We start from the raw sequence: 16,816 nt of genomic DNA, 5'->3' as shown, positions 1-16,816 counted from the left end.
CCCATCAGATTAGCCCCGCCAGGGCTTTGTCGAGCCGAGACTTAAACACCTCCAGGGATGGAAACTCCACTACTTCCCAGGGTAGACCATTCCAGTGCTTCACCACCCTCCTAGTGAAAAAGTTTTTCCTAATGTTCAACCTGGACCTTTCGAACTGCAACTTGAGACCATTGTTCCATGTTCCGCCATCCGTGACAGAATCACAGGGCTGGAAGGGACCTCAGGAGGTCATCTAGTCCAACCCCCTGCTTCAAGCAGGTTCAACCCCTACTAAGTCATCCCAGCCAGGACCTTGTCCAGCTGAGACTTAAAAACCTCAAGGGACGGAGAATCCACCACCTCTCTAGGCAATGCATTCCAATGCTTCACCACCCGCCTGGTGAAGTAGTTTTTCCTAATATCTAACCTACACCTCTCCCTCTTCAACTTCTGACCATTACTCCTTGTTCTGCCATCTGACACCATTGAGAATAGTTTCTCACCCTCCTTTTTAGAGCCCCCCCTTCAGGAAGTTGAAGGCTGCTATTAAATCACCTCTAAGTCTTCTTCTCTTCTGTAAGCTAAACAAGCCCAAATCCCTCAGCCTATCCTCATAGGTCTTGTGCTCCAGACCCTTAATCATTTTTTGTTGCCGTTCACTGAACCTGCTCCAGCAAATCCACATCATTTTTATACTGGGAGGCCCAAAACTAGACACAATATTCCAGATGTGGCCTCACCAGTGCCGAATAAAGAGGAATAACTACTTCTCTAGATCTGCTTGAAATGCTCCTCCTAATGCACCCCAGTATGCCGTTAGCTTTCTTGGCTACAAGGGCACACTGTTTACTCATATCCAGCCTGTCATCCACCATAACCCCTAGGTCCCTTGCCATCGTACTGCTGCTGAGCCAGTCAGTCCCCAGCCTGTAACAATGTTTGGGATTCTTCCACCCCAGGTGCAGGACTCTACACTTCTCCTTATTGAACCGCATCAGATTTCTTTTGGCCCAGTCCTCCAATTTATTCAGGTCCCTCTGGATTCTCTCTCTACCCTCCAACGAATCTACCTCTCCCCCTAGTTTTGTGTCATCCGCAAACTTGCTGAGGGTGCAACCCAGTCCCTCATCCAGGTCATTAACAAAGATGTTGAATAACACCAGCCCAAGAACCGAGCCTTGCGGCACTCCACTTGAAACAGACCGCCATCCAGATATTGAGCCATTGACCACTACCCATTGGGCCCGATCATCAAGCCAACTTTCTATCCATCTTATAGTCCAAGGATCCAATCCATATTTCCTTAACTTATGGACAAGAATGTTGGAGAGACTGTATCAAAAGCCTTGCTGAAGTCAAGGCATATCACATTCACTGACTTTCCCATGTCCACAGAGCTTGTTACCTCGTTGTAGAAGCTAATCAGGTTGGTCAGGCAGGACTTGCCCCTGGTGAATCCATGTTGGCTTCTTTTGATCACTTCCCCTCTTCCAATTGCTTCAAAATGGATTCCTTGAGGATTCCCTCCATTATTTTCCCAGGGATTGAGGTAAGGCTGATGGGTCTATAGTTCCCTGGATTGTCCTCCTTTCCTTTTTTTAAAGATGGGCACTACGTTTTATTTCTTCCAGTCATCCGGTATCTCCCCCGATCTCCAAGAGTCTTCAAGAATGCTGAACCTTTTGGCCATTAATGACCCCTGCCAATTCCCTCAGTACCCTCGGGTGCATTAAATCCAGACCCATGGACTTGTGCGCATCTAGTTTTTCTAGATAGCTCAGAACTTGTTCCTTCCCCACAGATGGCTGCTCTCCACCTTCCCATACTGCATCATCTAGGACTGTCATGGGGAATTTGACTTTGTCCGTGAAGACTGAGGCAAAAACAGCATTGAGTACTGCAGCTTTTCCTGCATCATCTGTCACTAGGTTACCTCCCTCATCCAGTAATGGCCCCACACCTTCTCTAATAATCAGTTTATTGTTCACATGCCTGTAGAAACCCTTCTTGTTACTGTTCACATCCCTTGCCAGCTGCAGTTCCAATTGTGCTTTCGCTTTCCTGATTGCTGCCCGGCATTCTCCAGCTGTATGTTTATACTCCTCATTAGTTAACTGTCCATGTTTCCATTTCTTGTATGCATCCTTTTTGAATTTAAGTTGACTAAGGATTTCCCTGTTAAGCCAAGCTGGTTGCCTACCATGTTTGCATTTCTTACTACGCAGCGGGATTGTTTGTTCCTGTGCCTTCAGTAAGACTTTAAAATACTTCCAGTTCTCCAACTCTTTTCCCCTTCATCTTCATTTACCAAGGGATACTGCTCATCCGGTCTCTTAGGGAGTCAGTCTGCTCATCTGAAATCAAGGGTCTGTATGTTACTGCTCATCCTTCTTCCTTTCGTCCGGACCCTGAAATCTACGATCTCATGGTCGCTGCAACCCAGGTTCCCTCCCACTTCTATTTCTTCTACTAGTTCTTCCCTGTTTGTGAGCAGCAGGTCAAGTTGCCCACGGCCCCTGCTCGGTTCCTTCAGCACTTGTACCAAGAAGTTATCCCCAACATTCTCCAAAAACTTCCTGGATTGTCTGTGTGCTGCTGTATTGGTCTGCCAACAAATGTCCAGATGATTGAAGTCTCCCATGAGAACCGGAGCCTGTGATTTGGAAGCTTCACTCAGCTGTCTGAAGAAAGCCTCATCTATCTCTTCTCCCTGATCTGGCGGTCTATAGCAGACACCAACTACAACATCACCTCTAAGCTTAACCCAAAGACACTCAACTGGATTTTCTCCTTCCTCGTACAGCCTCTCTCCAATCTCCCTTCAGTAAGTTGAAGGCTGTTTATCAAGTCCCCCCTCAGTCTTCTCTTCTACGGACTAAACAGTCCCAGTTTCTTCAACCTTTCTTCATAAATCATATGCTCCAGCCCCCTAATTATTTTGGTCACCCTCCGCTGGACCCTCTCCAGTGTATCCACATCCTTCCTATAATCAGTGCAGTCTGAAAGTTCATTCAGACAATGACGTGTTTCTATTGCTTTATATGCCTTTACACCGAAATGTAAGTACAATATTTCTAGTCCAATTCATTTATTTGATAAGATGGTTGAAAGTCAGCAAGTTTTCAGTCGTTGTCTTCTGGAATTTTTTTAATAAGCAAGTAGTTTTTAAATGAGGTGAAATTTGGAGGTGTGCCAAGCAAATCTGTCTCCTGAAAAGGGTACGGTAATTTAGAAAGTTGAATTGCACTTGTTTCAAGACCTCAGATTACCTTAGGACCATGTTTCTCAGTTGGTGGTATGTATACCCTCAGGGGTATGTGAGAGAAGTCTGGAGGTACTTAAATTGTTTTCCTTTGAAAAAGGGGTACTTTTTTTAAAAAAAAAAAAAAAAAAAAAAGGGTTGAGAAACCCTGTTCTATGGAATGACGCAACCAGGATCACCAAAGAGTCTGTGGATACCTCCAAAGAAATTCCTCAGGAAGCCTCTGGCAACAGCAATGACGACATGGTGAATGAGGGGGAGGGAGACAATGGTCAGCTGATCTCGCCGACAGCCAGGAGCCTTTTGAAATGTTGGATCTCATCCCAGGACATTTTGTAGCTGGACCATAATGGTGGGGAGGGCACTTCTGGTGAGTTCTCATTTTTCATAATGCTACAAGTGGGTTAAGGCAATTGGGTTTAATCTATGGTGGGTTGTGTACCTACATAACCTGCGGCCCCTGCTTGTTAATGTATTTGGGGACAGAACACTGATTCTCCTTGCTAATGTACATAAAACTCTCAGAGATACTCTGATTCTTCTCACAAGGTTTTTGAGGAGGCCTTCCTTATTCTGACCACCTCGATAGGACACCTTTCCTTGCCAAGCCACCAGTAAGTAATGTGGCATCATGGCACCACAGAGCAGTGCAGCATAATGACCAGCCTTGTACCCACATTGAGTTAACATTTAGCTCCTTATCCATTTTTCTCATTCTAAGCAGACTAATATCTCTTTTTGCAACCTAAAAGAAGAATAGAAAGAGTATTAAGATACTATATGATAGAAACAAGCTGCTCCACCATGCCTGGACCATCAATCTCCCTTCCCCAGGCTGCCAGGGGAAGGGGAAATTTTCATTGTCCTAGCAGAGTAGGGAGTAGAAGCAAACCATGACTGCATGAGAGACAGAGCCCTGATAGCACAACTATGTTGCCATGCCTGCCTCCACACCCTGTATCTTTCCATGTGTTCTGAGGTGGGGGGGAGGGAAAGGCTCAATGCCACAGTAAACGGAAGGAGAAGTACATGATTCCGGACACCAACACAGCCCCCAGATCTCTCCATCTGCCCCTTTGCAGCATGCACATCTGCAGAATCTGCTTTTGTAATTGCAGGCTTGGAAGTATGCCTCCAGCCTGTGCTTTACCATGGCTGGAAGTGAACCGTGTCAAGCAGGTCCTTTAAGATCACTGTGTAGTGCTTGTCAGAATATGACCTGCAAGGAATACATCCCTACTGTGTTTCATAGGGGTTGTTTCGTGCGATTCCTTTGTGGTGTTAAACTTATCTACAGTAAAGGGATCTCCTTAATGTCTGGTCTTTTGTTTATGTTTTGTTTTTGTTGCAGTGTGCTCAACATTGTGCTCTTTGACCACCACTTTCTGTCCCCTTCCACTACCCCCTCCCCATGTAGACTGTCACAGATTTGCAGGAGAAAACAAATGTGTGAAGACACATTCATAGAGCACATGGAAATGGCCCACAAGGACAAGGCGCAGTTAAACATGCAGAGTATAACCACTCTAGAGTAGAGACAAGCTGATTGTGATGAAAGAGGAACCCTCAGACAGCATGAATTGGAGACTCGGGAGGATAGTGCAGCTGATGAGGCAGCAAACAGAGCTCCTGCAGTGCCCGGTACAGGAGCACAGAGCCCAACTGCAGTCCCTGGTGAACCACATGCCCTCCTCACCGTGTTCCCTAACCTCCCCCAATTGGCACCCAAGGGTGTGGGGTGCAAAGTCAAGGGCAGCCTTGCATTCCACTCCCAGGGATGCTTCTGAGAGCAGAAGGCTGACGTTCCCCCACCGGTGTTGGCCAAAGGCCTTTGCAGACCCACACCCGAAGTCCATGCCATGAACTCCTTTCGAGTCCCCTGAATAAAACCAATCAAGCCTAAAAAGCAGTGTCTTTACTGCTTATGTCACATGTGGTTGGGGGCCGGGGGTGGGGGAGGACGGTGGTTTAGAAACTTCATAGACAAGCAGACATCATTCAGGGGGTGCCTCCTTAAGAGCAACAGACATGACAGTCACGTTGCTGTCCAGTCATTCATAAAGCTGTTTTTCAAAGCGTCACTGATTAGCGGTGCTCTCATTATTGCCCTGGTGTCTGGCTGCTCATAATTAGTAGCCAGTGGTCTACTTCAATCTTCCAGCCAGGCATGAAATCCTCTCCCACTTGCTCTCATGAAAATTATGACTCACCCAGCAGACTGCCACCATGAGGGGAATGTTGCCTTTGCTGAGATCTGACCAAATTGGAAGGCTTCTGAATCTGGCTTTGAAACAGCCAAAGGCACATTCTACTGCCATTCTGCATTTGCTCAGCCTGTAGCTGAACTGCTCCTTACTGCCCTGCAAGCTGCTTGTGAATGGCTTCAAGAGCCAAAGGCGTAAGAGGTAAGCTTGGTCACCCAGAATCACTGTTGACATCTCAAGTGATGATTTTCTGGTCTGGGAAGGAAGTCCCGATTCTGCAGCTTTCTAAACAGACCAGAGTTCTTAAATATGTGCACATCATGCACCCTTCCCAACCATCCCACGCTGGTGTTGGTGAAATGGCCCTTATGATCTACCAATGCTCACAACAACATGCGGAAGTTTTATAACCACTGCTGATTCTCCCATAGCTGCAGAACAATGTGGTCCCACCAGTCTGAGCTCATTTCATGGCACCAGAACCAGCACTCCACAGTGAATAAAGCATTGAGTACAGCCAGCAGCCCCCCATTTCTCCCTCTTCAGTGTCTCCCTTTCATATATGTCCATGTCCTCCTCAAAGTTTTCATTGTTCTCAAGGCTGCCTGGGCCCTAGCACGACGCCTGAGGTGCCCATAATAATTGTTCTAAGCTGCACAGGTTCCGTGCTACCTTTTCAGTTGTCTGCATGGGTATTAAAAAAGGGGCATGAAAACCCGTTCTTCCATTGCTCTCCAAAGACAGTGGGAGGAGACGTGCCCTATGGGATGCTGGGCACACGCCCAAAATAACCTGTGGCACGTTTTGGTCCCGTCACACATTGGAGCACAAACCCGTGATGCAATAGGGCAGCAGGACCTGGGAAATATATTTATAGTGCATTGCCGATGAAGTCAAAACTTGCAACATTAATGGAGACGCACACTATTGACTTCATTTACCAGTATATGCACCTTCGACTTTACAAACTAGTTTGCTAGAAAATCAGCCGTAACAAATTTGAGTTAATTTCCTAGGGTTAGATATACAGAGAAGTGCACTGTTTGAGTACCTTACTCTTTGCTAATTACAATTCACAGCTGGGTAATATGTTCAAATTAGCCACTGATGTGCACACCCTAATTCTACAGGGAAATACTAACAGAGATTATACTGGCAGCTTGTGACTAAAAGCTTACAATTTGATTTCTTCCCCCGTTTTCCCCACTTGGCGTCTTCTGTTTATTACAAATTGAAAACAACAAACTCATTATCTGTATGTTATGCCATTATGCTAATCTTAGAAAAGTAGAAATTCCTTCCATGATGCGGTTTACTGCTTACTGTGTCTAGAGGCCTTAATCCAGTACAACACTTTCAGTGTTGAACCTGCTCATTTTTTTTCCACATACAGGTTGAACTTCTCTAATCTGGCACCCTCAGGACCTGACCAGTGCCAAATGAGAGAATTTTCTGGACCATGGGAGGTCAATATTTCCTAGCAGCATTACCAACACTTCTACTGCTTACGGGGCTCTTAAAAGGTATTTAGAAGTTAAAAACAACAAGAAGTACTCTGGCATCTTGTAGACTAACATGTACTTTGGAGCACAAGCTTTCATGGGCAAAGACCCGCTTCAAAAGCCCACGAAAGCTTATGGTCCAAAATATCTGTTAGTCTATAAGGTGCCACAGGATTTCTTGTTGTTTTTGAAGATAGACTAACTCGGCTACCCCTCTGATTTAGAGATGAAATCAGAGCTAAATAACAGCACAGAATACTGAGAGCCAGGACTGGTGGCTATGAACGCAATTTATGGGACCACAGGAAACTTAGCCAGAGCTCTAAGTGGTTGTCCAGCTAACTAAAATTGTGCTGGATTGCAGCTGTTGCTGGACAAGAGACTGGTGGACTAGAGAGGCTTAACCTGTACCTAAAGAGCACTTACTGTGAGGCATTTTGATTTACAGAATGAAGAACAGACTACAAAATATTAATCTCGGTTGTCTCCGCTGAGCGTGTTGGTTAAAGTGTAAAGCAAAGACAATAACAATGCTTGGCTTCTAACATAAAGAGGACCAGCTGAGATCATCATCAGAAGTAACTACTTCTGTAGTGCCTGGCATCACAAAATGGTAATTAGACTGAAGAACTTGGTTGTCCTAACACTGAAACTTCAAGCTAAAAAAGCTTAAATATTCCAGAAATAGGATAGTATCAATGAAGTGCCACATTTGCTACCTTTGAAATATATAGTTGCTTGCTACATCTTACCTTTTTTGTAGGAAATGTGGGGACAATTCATACGCAATATTTGCATCTGCAAATCCTTGTTCAGGCAATATTTGGGTCTGTATCCCTGTACTGAGAGAAATGGCAGATGTCATTGCACAGCTGTTGGCTGTTATCTATGAAAACTCATGGAGATTGGGAGAGGTCCCAGATGATTGGAAAAATGCACATGTAGTGCTAATCTTTTAAAAAAAGGAAAGCAGGACAATCTAGGGGACTACAGAACGGTCAGTCTTAGTTCAGTTCCTGGAAAAATCATGGGGGGATTCTCAAGGAATCCATTTTGGAGCACTCGGAAGAGAGGAAAGTGATCAAGAATAGCCAACATGGATTCACCAAGGGCAAGTCATGCCTGACCAATCTGATTAGCTTCTGTGATGAGGTAACTGGCTCTGTGGACATGGGGAAGCCAGTGGATGTGATATATTTTGACTTCAGCAAAGCTTTTGATACAGTGTGCTGCAACATTCTTGTCCATCAGTTAAGGAAGTAGGGATTGGGTACGTGGACTATAAGATGGATAGAAAGCTGGCCCAAAAGTCGGGCCCAAAGGGTAGTGATTAATGGCTCCATTTCTGGTTGGTGGTCGGTTTCAAGCGGAGTGCCGCAAGGGTCAGTTCCAGGGCTGGTATTGTTCGATAACTTTATTACTGGCCTGGATGAGGGGATGGATTGGACCCTTGGCAAACTTGCAGATGAACTAAGCTAGGGGGAGAGGTAGATACATTGTAGGGTGAGGATAGGGTCCAGAGTAACCTAGATAAACTGAAGGATTGGGCCAAAAGAAATCTGATGGGGTTCAGGAAGTTCAAGTGCAGAGTTCTCTACTTGGGATGAAAGAATCCCAAGAATTGTTACAGGCTGAACACTGACGGGCTAAGCAGCAGTGTGGCAGAAAAGGAGCTGGAGATTACAGTGGGTGAGAGGCTGTATATGAGTCAGCAGTATGCTGCTGTTGCCAAGAAGGCTAATGGCATATTGGAGTGCGTTAGGAGAAGCATTTGCAGTAGATCCATAGAAGTTACTATTCCCCTCTGTACAGCACTGGTGAGGCCTCATCTGGAGTATTGCATCCGGGTCTGGGTCCACCAGTATAGAAAGAATGTGGATGCCTTGGAGAGGTTCCAGTGGAGGGCCACAAAAATGGCTGGGGGGGCTGAAGCACATGACCTCAGAGGAGAGGGTGAGGGACTTAGGCTTATTTAGTTTGCAGAAGAGAAGAGTGAGGGGCGATTTGATAGCAGCCTTCAACTTCCTGAAGGGGATGTGTCTAAAGATGATGGAGAGAGGCTTGTTTCAGCAGTGACAGATGACAGAACAAAGAGCAATGGCCTGAAGTTACAGGGGGAAAGGGGTAGGTTGGATATTAGGAAAAACCGTTTCACCAGGAGAGTGGTGAAGCACTGTAATACTTTACCCAGAGAGGTGGTGGAATCTCCATGTCTAGAGGTTTAAGATGCTTGCCAAAGTTCTGGCTGGGATGATTTAGTTGAGGTTGATCCTGCTTTAGGCTAGATGACCTCCTAAGTTTCCTTCCAGTCCTATAGTAGGCATCCTTCAGTCTGCATAGACTATGGATCGCGCCCTTTTATAGTTTCAATTGAGGACTTCATTTACAGTGTTTACTGTGACTATGAAGGCCCACACGAGAGTGACAGTCCTTGCTGCATCTCTTGCAGATGTAGTGGGTGTCTGGCAAGTCCTTATTGTGCTTTCTGTGTGCTTGCTTCTCCTCTGCTAGCTGTCTGATCCTCATCTCGCCCTTCTGAAGGCCCTTGTGTAACCCCTGCCTCCATCTGCTGCAGTCATCTGCTAGTTCTTCCCAGTTGTCCAGATCAATGTCTGCCTTTCTGAGGTCTCTCTTGCAGACATCTTTGTAGAGCAACTGGGGGCGTCCAGGAGGTCTTTTGCCAGAGGCTAGTTCACCATTCAGGATGTCTTTTGGAATCCTTCCGTCATTCATCCTGTGGACATGGCCAAGCCAGCAGAGTCAACGCTGCCTGAGGAGGGTGTGCATGGTTGGGATTCCAGCTTGCTCGAGGACGGCGGTGTTGGTCACTCTGTCCTTCCATAATATTCCAAGGATGCGCCTGAGGCAGCGCAAGTGGAAGACGTTCAGCCTCTTTTCCTGGCGGGCGTACAGGGTCCAAGCTAGGATTCTGTGATTCTATGAGTCTATCAGAGGATGGTGGGATTTCTCAAGCGGGTCAGGAGTATGTGCATCAATGATGGTTTGCAAGTTCGGTTTAAGGTCTCTGACTTTTGTTTGGATTTCAAAATTGTGGGCAGAAAGGGGCCCTGCCTTCGGTCCCCCTGTCCTGGCTGCACCTGGCTCCCTGCACCTGTGAGCAGCGGGGAGCCAGGAACCAGGTGGCAGCCTGGCTCAGAGCTCCCCTCCGCTTGTGGAAGCCTGGAATCTGAGCTGGGAATCTGCTGTGCTGGTCAGTTTCAAGTGACAGGGAGCCGGGAATCAAGTGGCAGCCTGGCTCCCCTCCACTTGTGGGAGCCAGGAGCTAGGCTTCTGCCTGGTTCTTGGCTCCCTGCCACTCCTGGGAGTAGCGCTGGTCAGATTCCTGGCTCTCGCAAGTGCCACTCGTGATTATGACTTGCGTTAATTCAAGAAACTCGAGTCGGAATCATGTAAGTCCATGGGGCTACTGTATAAATCATGCTAATGTAGTGTGATTTTTGTCTTCCTCAGGTGACTAAGCCATGTGTAGAGATTTGAGTTCACGTCTGCTTCTGAGCTTATACACCAGAGCTAACTTGCTTGATCCATTACTTTGGATCTTTTTGGTTTATAGCGGGGGTGTGCAAAGTGGAGGGCAGGTCCCCTCAGGTTGGGAGAGTGGACTTTCCTAGGGGTGGGGTGGGGGGCACATCCATCTCATTAAAATGTTGAAATATGTTACTGTTTTTATGTCTGTGTATTCAGATTTAATATACTGACTAATTGTTTTAACATTCTACATATTTTCTTACACAGGCCCAATGGGGTATTTTTTCAGATGAACATAAGTGCCATTTCCATTGGTTTGGATTCCATTAGACAGGTTGGGGGTCCCTGCTAATTGCCTGGATGAAATGTGGGGTCTGACCTAAAAAGTTTGCTCACCCCTGGTCTGTAGGGGAGTGAAGGGCCCCATTGTAGTGGTACGGGTTACATGGAGGATACTGTACCATATACTTCCACGATAAAACTGAAAGTGCTGGTTTGACTGTGTGAAGAAATTGTTCTGTACTAGAAGTGTAAGCTGGATCTCGTACGTGAAATATGCCTAGGCCTGTAGATAAAAATAAATGAAAATCCTACTTCTAATTAATCTGCAGAGTTCTGGTAGACTGAATAGATGCTTCCCGTGAAGGTATGGAAGTGTGCATTGAAAAGTGTACTCATGCACAAGCTTCTAGCTATATTTTTATTATCGTTGATTCCAGATGCAGCAGGTTAGCTGGTCAGAGCAGCACTTGTTGGAAGGTTCGTGTTTAAAATGTCTCATATAACTCCAGAAAAACAAGCTCATAATATGTTTGGTATAAGCTCGTAAGTTCATAAGCACAGAGTGTCTCAGTCGGAACTGTTTTGAATTCCATACTTAACCACAAAAATTATTTTGTAGAAGTTTGTGTAAGTCAGCTTTTAATAGAAATGAGAACAAAACCAAACCTGAGCAACCAACCAAACATTAATTAAAAAATCCAAAACAAACAAACAAACAAACAAAAACAAACAGCCCCACCACCTGATCCAGGTGCTTCTAAAGGAAGGCAACTTTGTGAGGCTTTGTTCATCTTTGGTCATTGTTGAATTTTAGGCTTGTGCACAAATTCAGAGTCAAGAGTAAATAATCTTTTGAGTAGTTGGGATTATGTATTTTAACTAGCTTTCTAAGTGACACAAAGAAAGATTCTGCTTTGCTATTACTAGAATAGCTTAAACACCTTAAAAAAACTTTTTTTTTTTCTTTTATTGTAATTCAGGAAGTTGGGGGTGGGATTCATTGATTTCCTCTAAATTATAAATATTTCTATTTAAAACAATGACAGTGAAAACAAAATGTTTAAAATAAGTAGAAACTAATTTGGAAAGCCTAAAAAGCCACGTGTTGCTGACAGTTTCACTTGGAAATCTAAATTGTAATTGTACCAAGCTTTCACACGTTAATGAGACCAGGCAACAGAAATTGCTTTTTGGTACAGTTGCTGGTTCGAGAAGTCCTCATCAGAGACATGCTGTTCACAGATGACGCTGCTGTAGTGTCTCACACAGAAGACCAGCTTCAAAAACTGCTGGATCGCTTCTCCAAAGCATGCAAGGACTTTGGGCTTACGATCAGCCTAAAGAAGACGAACGTACTCGGTCAGGATGTTGCTGAATCCCCATCAATCAGCATTGACAACTATACGTTAGAGGTTGTCCACGAGTTCGTTTACCTCGGGTCCACCATCACTGACACCCTGTCGTTGGACACTGAGCTAAATAGGAGGATCGGAAAAGCGGCCACAACTCTGTTCAGACTCGGCAAGAGAGTGTGGAGTAACAACAAGTTGTACACTCACACCAAATGCAAGTCTACAGAACCTGCATCCTCAGCACCCTCCTTTATGGCAGCGAGACTTGGACCCTGTATGCCCGCCAGGAAAAGAGGCTGAATGTCTTCCACTTGCGCTGCCTCAGGCGCATCCTTGGAATATCATGGAAGGACAGAGTTACCAACACTGCTGTCCTCGAGCAAGCTGGAATCCCAACCATGCACACCCTCCTCAGGCAGCGTCGACTCCGCTGGCTTGGCCACGTCCACAGGATGAATGATGGAAGGATTCCAAAAGACATCCTGTATGGTGAGCTAGCCTCTGGAAAAAGACCTCCCGGACGCCCCCAGTTGCGTTACAAAGATGTGTGTGAGAGAGACCTCAGAGAGGTAGACATCGAGCTGGACAACTGGGAAGAACTAGCAGACGACCGCAGCAGATGGAGGCAGGGGTTACACAAGGGCTTTCAGAAGGGCGAGTTGAAGATCAGACAGCTAGCAGAGGAGAAGCGAGCGCACAGAAAACACAATAAGGACTTGCCAGACACCCACTACATCTGCAAGAGATGCAGTAAGGACTGTCACTCTCGTGTGGGTCTTTATAGTCACAATAGACTCTGTAAACGAAGTCCTCAATTGAAACTTTAAAGGGCGCAATCCATAGTCTATGCAGACTGAAGGATGCCTACTACTACTGCTGATTGTGCATGGTTCTGTGTTATCACAGTTTATAAACCCAGGTAGAACAGAAATCGTGTAGAGGCGGAGAAAGGCCAAAGTAAATGATTACTACAAATTCTGCAGAATCCATTCATTTGTGCAATTCTGATAATGTTCACTTAAGGTTAAGAACAGTAAGTCTATTGTATTCTGCGTGGCTAACTAAAGTCTCAGTACAGAAGTTTTACTCTCACTAAGCATGAAAGAATTAGGGCTATTTTGAAGTGAAATCAGGATTTAAAGGAATTGAAATACTTGGCATTTAATCTTTTTACAATCCACTCAAGAAGCATGTTCTCAAATATTAGAGAGCAGCATAATGTGTCTAAGAAATAACTTTCATTTTAAACAGACAGCTTTTGAATTTTTTTACACCTCCAACCCCCATGAAAATTTAAGTAGCAAAGTCAGTTTTAAACTCTGCACATGCTACTGTATCCTTCAGTCAAAAATGAACATGGTTCTAGTGTGTATTTTGCCAATATTTTGTGTCCACTTCAGTGCCAGGTGTATTCAGATGCTTTTCAGTGATAAGATACTGCGTTAGAAATAGCAGTGGTGGCAGAGGAACTAGTCCCTTGTGCTATTGGTGGGAGTTCACACAAAAGTGGTCACTTTTTGATCCATTTCATTGGCAAGGGAAATGTTTACCAAAGAAACTGGCATTTATATCTCAACTGTCCAGGTTATTTTTTGTTTTTATAAAAAGCCAATGGGATCTTTTACCTTCTTCCTGCATAGCCACAAGGGATCCTAAAAGATGCTTTAGCTGGCACCTCACCTTACGTGTAGCGTATTTAGTTGGCGATAGCATAAGGTAAACTTGTGGAGGTGGGCGGCTAAGAGAAACATCAGTTCTTCCCCACAGCTTCCCTTCTTGTTTCCATCCGCTGCAGCTGTTTGCAGGAATGGTGCCAAAATCTTCCACAGTATTGTCAACACTTTTGTAGAGGGTCAAGTCCTGGTATGAGACTTAAAATGTATTACAATTAATGGGCAATAATTCCCGGTTCTCAGCCTGACCCAAAATCACTGAAGGCAAGGGAGGTTCTGACCACCAAACAATAGGACCCCCCTCCAATTTTTTCTCCTGTACAGGCCTGACAATGGATTGTGGGAGAGGGGAGGGACAACTGCCCTGGGTCCCAGCAATTTGAAAGAGCCTTTGCCTTCTGACTACAGTGGCTGCATATGGACCCCTGAGCCATTTAAATTGCTGCTGGAGCCTGTGTGGAGCACTCCCAGCAGCTCTGAGGGCTGGCAGCAGGGGAAGCATGTGGCATGGTCCAGGCACCACTAAGGGCTGGCTGTCCTAGCCGCGCCCCCCCTCCCCACTCACCTTCCTCCAAAAGTTTGGAGACAACCCCTGGTCCCCAAACCTTGCCCAGGGCCCCAGCAAGTGTGTCCATTCTACTGCCCACATATTACCATGCTCTCAAATTTACCTTTTGGAATAAAGATGTTTAGGTGTGTGTTTAATTTACTTAATTGTGTCTTTACCTAGGATAATGGTTTCAGTGTTGTCAGTGTCACCTGTGTAGTACAGTTAAAGATTTTTATTTATAATTAGAGAAACACACACATCTCCTAGAACTGGAAGGGACCTCTGGAGGTCATCTAGTCCAGTCCCCTGCCCTCTCAGCAGGACCAAGCACTATCCCTGGTATCTGTTTGCCCCAATCCCTAAATGACCTCCTCAAGGATTGAGCTCACAACCCTGGGTTTAGCAGGCAATGCTCAAACCACTGAGCTATCCCTCCCCCCCTGCCATGATGTGCCTTTTGGGCTTCCAACAACGTTTCATCTCGAGAACAATTTGCATTTTAAAAACATGAATGTAGAAGTGGCAATACATCCGAGCACAAGAAAGTATTTCCTTATGTGGTGGTGGAGTTTGCTTTTCCTCTTGAATAAAAGGATTTGAGATGGTACTGAGTAGGATACATTTGTCTGTGGTTAGGAATTGTTCCATTCAGCCCCAGTGGGCCAGCATCATTCCTGAGCTCAACATGTGCAATATCCCAGTGAAATAGCAGTTAATACCCTAAATAAGCTGTCTGGAGAGCATCAGTGTTTCCTCTTTTGTGCACTGTGTACCCTCAAACCAATGTCGTCTTTTTTTGTCGCCTGTCAGCCAGAGTGTTTTTGAGCAGCAGTGTGGATTTCCCATTAATCAGTCTCTTAATCTTCCTACCTTTCAACCACAAATTGTGGCTTTTATGAAAAACTTGACCTCTAACACTATTAAATAAACAAGCAAGAAGTTCAGCCAATGAGTAAATGTCTGTCACTTTGCCCATATGAAATAGTTGTAGGATTCTTTTGAAAAGCTCACGTTTCATGAAACAGCTCCACAGAAAGGAGGCCACTCAAGTCTTGTTTCTCTATGCTGACTTCCACATTTCGAGAAGCTAACAGTTAATGACCTTGGATTTGAACATGCAAAGGGGCTGAGTGGGACTGGAGGATTCCTGACAAAGATTAGTGCCTGTGAGAGCCGGAGCAAGGGAGAAGTGGTTGTGGGTGGGTGGGTGGGTGGGTGGGTGTGTGTGCACGCGCGCGCGCGCGCGCAGAACAAAGATTAGTGCCTGTGAGAGCCGGAGCAAGGGAGAAGTGGTTGGGGGTGTGTGTGTGTGCAGAACGAAGCTGCCTGACTTACTCTTTGCAACAAGTATTTAATCATGGCACTAGGTCCAAGAAAAGGTACAAACTCTCAATGCTGGAAATTTATGATACCCTAAAATGGCAACAGAGTGATGTAAAAGCAAAAGTTATTTATTGTAAGCATTGTCACAAAAGTAAGCATTCGAAATGGTTCCTGTTTCTTCCCACAGGAGTCTTTATAGGTTGTGTGTATTCATTTGTGTTGAAAGACTGCAAGATTTATGTGATGGATTTCCTCTTAATTTAAATATTGATTATGTTGGCTTCTATCTTGAAGCAAACGTGGAAAGAAAATGAATGGTTTGTGAGCAATTGTAAATTGCCTTTGTAGATGCATGTTCAGTATTTTATTTTAAAGCTAAAAGCCAACTACTTATGTGGGAGATTAAACAAAGTTGCTTTGGTACTGAGTGTTCAGAATGGTTGATAATGCCTTTATAGTATGGAGTGGGGCAGTGGCTCCACATCAAACTCTGCACTTGAGTCTTGGTACATTGTCACCCATTGTAAGCAGCTAAATAATCCATCTCCATTCTCTTGGGGAAAATAAGAATCTGACTTGGAAATATATGTATATTTTTTTAACGTGGGATGACTTCAGTGGGGGGTGTCTGAAGTGCAGAACGAGAGGATAAAGTAGGATCTGGGAGTGACTCAACAAAGTTATTGTGGTACCTTTCTCCTCTCTCAGCTCGCTGCACGTGGTGTGACCGGGAGGAACATGTTACCAGGAAGGGTCATGTGTTATAGTATCAACACTCTCATTACATGAATTGGATCATTTTAAATAATGATGTGCAAAGAATCCAGGACTAACTCCTTTGGTCTAAAGAGTAATAGATTCTTTGTCATTCAGCTGTGGTTCATATGGGGGTCGCAAGAGCAGAGTGGGTTTTTGTGGTTGCTCTTTTCCCTGGAATATCAGTTTTGGAGTAACAGGGTGTGATGCTCCCATCATCCTAAATGTTGTCTGCATGCAGCTGATGACAGAATAAACAGGACCCTCAGGTTGAATCTGTTGTTCTGGGTTAGATTTATATGAATGTCCTACCTGTAATTGGACATCCTTGTTTTAAAATAGTGTAGTGTTGACTGATGACGGATTCTCAGAGGTTCAAGGCTGTGACTACAATTCTGGATGAGGGATGCTTCTGAGCAATTAGTGCTTGAAGCCTTCAGAAAG

The 16,816-nt window shown here is 45.0% G+C and overlaps 1 protein-coding gene across 14 annotated transcripts in view; it reads left to right on the top strand.

Moving 5' to 3' along the window:
• MICAL2 (microtubule associated monooxygenase, calponin and LIM domain containing 2) overlaps nucleotides 1-16,816 on the top strand; it is a 223,200-nt gene that overhangs the window by 22,397 nt on the left and 183,987 nt on the right. The window lies entirely within an intron of this gene.

This window comes from Carettochelys insculpta, chromosome 6 (assembly GCF_033958435.1).
Source record: "Carettochelys insculpta isolate YL-2023 chromosome 6, ASM3395843v1, whole genome shotgun sequence".
NCBI lineage: Eukaryota > Metazoa > Chordata > Testudines > Carettochelyidae > Carettochelys > Carettochelys insculpta.
Note: the sequence above shows the minus strand (reverse complement) of the source record. Positions and strands in the feature narration are given on the sequence as shown.